This window comes from Euprymna scolopes, chromosome 6, assembly GCF_053919585.1.
Source record: "Euprymna scolopes isolate OS-2025 chromosome 6, ASM5391958v1, whole genome shotgun sequence".
NCBI lineage: Eukaryota > Metazoa > Mollusca > Cephalopoda > Sepiida > Sepiolidae > Euprymna > Euprymna scolopes.
The window spans coordinates 134,714,183-134,720,182 of NC_136487.1; the positions used below are offsets into that span (position 1 = coordinate 134,714,183).

Here is a 6,000-nt window from a genome sequence, read left to right on the forward strand (position 1 = left end):
AACTTCTGGAAGGCCCCATGAAAGTCTTCTTGTGTGAGCATTTTTATGGCCCTCTTTATTGATTCTTTCATCTCCTTAATTGTCTCATAATGGCAACCTCAAATATTTTCCATTAGCTTAGGGAATAACCAAAAGTAATAGAGAGCAAGGTCTCAATTATAAGGAGAGTGAGGAACTCTCTCGATACCCATCTTGGTTATGACGATGTTTTGTTTTTCTGATTTTTCTGAGCAACCTTGGAATCTTCCGCATCTTCAGTTCATCCCGAATAATTGTGTATACAGTTCCCACACTGACATCAAACTGTGCACTTATTGTCTCTATAGACATATGACGATCCTCATCTATGAAATTCTTTATTCGACTAATCAACTCTGGTGTTCTGACTTCCTTACTCCTTTCACACCTCTCGTCATATTTTACAGAATCTCTTATGCCACTCAAAAACCGATGATCGATTCGTGCAAGATGGTCCAAAAGCAGTCTGAAGTATTCTATAAGTTTTTGTGGAATTTTTAAGTTTAAAAGATAATTTTTTGTGGAATTTTTATTAAGTTTAAAAGATAACTTTATTGCATATCGTATAATATCTATATAAGAGCCAGATACGTCCAAGGATGGAATACTGTTGCCACATATGGGCAGGAGCTGCTAGAAAAGACTTGTCCTGCCTTGATAGGGTTCAAAATAGACTTCGTGGCCTGGTGGGAGATGTCCTTTTCTCTTCGCTGCAACCTCTATCTCACAGAAGAGATGTTGCGAGTTTGTATCTGCTTTATCATTATTTTCATGGAAAGTGTTCGACTGAGCTTCAATCTATGGTCCCCCCCTCGCCAAACTTTCACAAGAAACACTAGACTAGCTGAAAACATTATCAATAATTTCCCCCACTCTTTATCTGTACCTAAACCTAAACATAGATTCCATGATCAAAGCTTCTTTCTTAGAACTGCATGCCTGTGGAATTGTCTTCCGTTTTCCTGCTTTCCAGCTGTCTATAATATGGCTGTCTTCAAGTCCAACGTGAACAAGTTTCTGATGAGCTGTTCCACTTAAGTTAACAAATTTACCGAACTTCCATTACTATCGATTACTATATTGTCCTTTTGACTACTCTACACTCTTTAACCCTTATCCTTGAGTGGCCTATCGGCCTTGATCAGTGGTGACGCCTATGTAAAAAAAATCGTTTTCTAATATGACCTCACGTCCTAATTGCACTTTGGAAATCTATCAGCTGTGGCAATCAGGCTTTAGTAAGTTGTATTCCAATTCCTGCTGCAGCTGTTCATTTGAACCAGGAATCATAAAACTTGGTCAGTCATCTTATAAGATATATAGCAATCACATATTGAATTTTCAAGAGTCTACAACAATTTTAAATGCCGGCAAAACAGTCTGGAAACTTATTGAAGGCACCTCGTACAATACCTTATCTTTAAACGTATAAAACATGGTGCTGCAGAAAAATCCGAGTGCCAGAGAACGCCAATATTGCCGCTGATATGGACTGTTATAATTCCGTGACTTGCCAAATGATAAAGAACGTTGGTTACTCGTACAAGTCTTACCGCATGCGCATTAAGAATACCTCACAGGATTCAGGAAGGTCAAGGAACGGTTTTACTAAACAAGCTCAAGCAGGGGGTCATCCTAGATAAAACATTTCTACCCTGATGAAAAGAAATCTGGACCAGGCAGAACAACTAATGGATCTACAAAGACATTGAGGAGATTCCCATCTTGAAGCGCATTCGATTTCCCTCATCTTTTCTTCCCCCGGAAGTTTGTTTTGTTTTTTTACAAAGTAGTCACAACTTGTCAAGGCCCGGAAGCCACTCATGGATAATGGTTAATTTGTATACGTTAGTCAATGGAACATAATCGTAGTAATCGTTAGTAGTGGAAATTTTGTAAATTGGATTACTTAAGAGGGGGGGGGGGGCTCATCAAAAACTTGTTTACGTTGGACTTGAAGGCAATCAAATTGTAGAGCTGGAAAGCAGACAAACGGAAGAGAGTTCCACAGACGTGGAGTTCTTAGAATGAAGCGTTGTTCATGAAAGCTACATTTAGGTTTAGGCACAGGTAAATAGTGGGGGAAATTATTGATAGTGGTTTCAGGTAGACGAGTGTTTTTCCTGAAGATTTGGCAAGGAGGACAATAAATTGGAGCTCAGACGAGCACTTGCCATGAAAATAACGATAGGGCAAAGAAAGAGTCAACGTCTTTTTTGTGGGAATAAGGTTGTAGGGGGAGAGAGAAGGGCATCACCTAGTAGGTAACAAAATCTATTTTGAACTTTGTCAAGGCAGGATAAGATGCTTTTAGTAGCTCCTGCCCAGACGTGACAACAGTACTCCATCATAGAAAAAACTCTTTAAAAGATTTCGATGTTATCTATATATTAATACGATAGCGTGTTATTTTCTGTGTCACGCTTACATCCGAGTCGTTTAATTGTTATGTACTTTCATTTCTTGGAATAAATAATTTTACAAAGAATTACCAAGAATTATTCAGAATTTTGGTTTCGGTTTCGATTATAGCTGATGGCACTAAAGTCATCTATTTTTATGAATACTTTTACCAAGAATTCCTCATAAGTTTTGGTTTCGGTTTTGATCATAGCTAATGGCACTCCAATAATCTACTCGGGTTTGATTTCAGCTGATGGCACCTTAGTAATCTATTTTTTAATAAAAAAGTTTTACCAAGAATTCTTCATAAGTTTTGTTTTCAGTTTCGATTGGAAGTAAATCGCAGATTTAGATATACCTTTATTTTTGAAATCGAAACTCTATCATATATAAAAATTGATAGAACATTAACTCTATAATAATATATACGAAATATGCAAGAATTAGAATATCATATTTAAGCGTACTTTACAACCGGGCAACGTCGGGCGTCCTTGCTAACTTAGATAAATACTTTTCCAATTTTAACAAAAGAGCTACAATAATATCAGAGCGTCTCCAACATCAATATATTACATATGAATGAGTATTGTGGAATTCCCAGAGGTTCCGCTAGTTTCAAATTATTCTGTTTCGCATGCACATAGAAATATGTGATTAGGTTATGAAAAGGTATAGGCAGAGTACATATTACTAAGGCGGTAGTTTGACAACAGCAAATCCTTGCACCACTGAAAATTATATTTTTTTCTTTTCCGATTTTTTTTTTACACGGCAATACATGAATTTGTATCTCGCTTAACCCTCAACAAATTTCATTTTAACTGTAGAAATTGTTTACAGGTTTAAAAAAAACGACAACATGAATTCAAAATATAAAAAGTATTTTTATTTTTTTTACAATTTGTCTCTTCTTTTTTTTTTACAAACAAGTGTTTCATACCCAAATACGTTTAACGGTGCATAATATTGTTCTGAAAGCTGAAAACCCTTTTTTTTTCTTCTTTTTACACAGTGATCACCACTTATCAAGGCCCGGAAGCCACTCAGGGATAAGGGTTATTGCAAGTATATTACGTTAGTGTGAAGATTTGATGAAGTGTTTACTTAAGGGGGCGGTTCATTATGAATTTTTTAACGTTGGACTTGAAGACATCCAAGTTGTAGTTAAGTGGGAAGCAGGCAGACGGAACAGAGTTCCACAGGCGTGCAGTTCTAAGAAAGAAGCTTTGTTCATGGAATCCACGTTTTGATTTGGGCACAGATAAAGAGTGGGGGAAATTTTTCACAGTGGATTCAGCTAGACAGGTGTTTTTTGTGAAAGATTGGCAAGGGGGGACCAGAGATTGGAGTTCAGACGAGCACCTGCCATGGAAATAACGATAAAACAAGGATAGGCTCGCAACGTCTCTTCTGTGAGAAGATTTTATTAGGTTTGTTATATAATACAGGGAAACCTGGATATAAGAGACCCGAATATAATAAAAACGGATATAAGAGAGATTTTCTCTGGTCCCAATTTAGAGCCTGTGTTAATGCACAGTGTAACCCGAATATAAGAACCCACGGATATTAGTGAAACCCGGATATAAGAGATTTATAAGAACCGGAGAATAAGTTTTATTATATCCAGGTTACACTGTATGATCAATAGTATAACGGTTATATACGAGGGATTCCAAGAGTAATGACTCCTATTTTTTTTTATTTCGCCTGTAAAGATCGATGGGAATCGCAAGTTGCATTGTTATGAAAACTGAACTTATGCATTAAGGATCTCAAAAAGTCATCCCTCTGTTGCAGATATTGACGCTGTGAGACTCTAAGAAGATAACATATATTATTGGCAAAGATGCGTTATTTTATTCCCATAAAAAATTACATAGAAATGGTGGTGACTATATGAAAAAATAAATTCTGGAGCATATAAGGTCGATCGATTTAATGATTATGCTCCCATTTTCGTAGATCTTCAATTTTTTAATAAAAAAATACGAGGCTTTACATTTGGAAGAACCCTCGTACGTCAAAGCGCCTAAACGTCTAAACGTCGATGTTCATCAATCCCTCATTGCTGGCAAAGTACATTGAGAATGATAGTTATTATGTAAGGAAATAAATGATGGAGCTTAAAAGGTCGCTCGTTAAAATGGTAATACTTCTGTCTTCATGGCTCTTTAAATTTTGAGTTGAAATATAGGATTCTTTACTTTTGAAATGATTCTCGTACCTTGAAATATATTATTTGTATAATCAATATATATATATATATATATATATATATATATATATATATATATATATGTATGTATGTATGTATGTATATAAACCAATTTAAATGGTCGCCACACAGGACAGGTTTTTGGTTTTAACCAAACATCTGTACAAGACATTAGCATGTCCAGTGTCACAACCTTGTAAATTTGTTTATATTAGTAAAAATATATCTTGCTATTCTTTTATAGGTCAGTTTTATTAACCTCGTCAAATTTATGAGTTATCTCTCGCATTCGCCTATAACTTGGTATATATATATATATATATATATATATATATATATATATATATATATATATATATTTAAATAAGGGAGTAGTCACCAACAATGTGTATTTTTTAACATTATTTTATTATTCCGTGTCTTGGTTTTTCATTGAGAATTATGTTTGGATCATTGTGATAATGTTTTTAAGTCACTGAAATCGTTTTTACGCGCGTTTCAGACGTTCTGTGAAGCGTCCTGGTCAGAAATTATTTTCAAAAGATTTTAGGAGTATATATATAATATATATATATATATATATATATATATATATATATATATATATATATATATAAGCAGGTGTCCTGGCGTTGCCCAGTCGTAAAATACACTTAAATATGACATTTTTATTGATGCAAATTTCGTAGTTATTATTATATTATTTTGGACCATTATATAGTAATGATTTAAAAAGTAAAAAAATAAAAATGACTCGTGCGTCACCATCGAGAATCGAAACCAAAACTTTTGGCTTACGATTGACTTTTTTCTTTAATGTTAATGCGTCACCTATGAAGACATGTTTTCTGCAAGGCTAAACATTAAAACATGAACCAAATGTTATTACCTTACGCATGTATTTTTGTAACCTCATCGTTCGACCTTCACCTGGCAAATTCAGTTTTTTTAGATTTGCAACGATTTTCCCCTGCTAAAAACCTATCTTTCACATAGGTTCGAACACCCTATATATTAAGTTTCCTGTCTGTAGACCAAAACCGACAGAGAAGTTTGATAGACAAATATTTTTAAACAAATATATATACGCGTACATAAATATATATAGAAAGAGGTTTGTGCTTACTATAACTATTTTACGCAAATATTACGCAAATATAAATCACATAGAATATCTGCATGAATATAATCACACATTATAGTAAAATAAAGATGATCATCTCATAAGAAACCCGTAAAACCTTATAGGGAATTAATCAAAATTAATGTTTTAAAGAATATGCAAATTAGCTAGATCTTTGTAGGATGAAGGAAAGTCCATAAGTCATATATAACAAAGTTGTATTTTCTTTTTTAAT

The 6,000-nt window shown here is 34.2% G+C and overlaps 1 protein-coding gene across 1 annotated transcript in view; it reads left to right on the forward strand.

Moving 5' to 3' along the window:
* The window catches only part of LOC145277960 (guanylate cyclase soluble subunit alpha-2-like), a 580,255-nt gene that overhangs the window by 362,887 nt on the left and 211,368 nt on the right, over positions 1-6,000 (forward strand). The gene's annotated exons all lie outside the window — the stretch shown is intronic.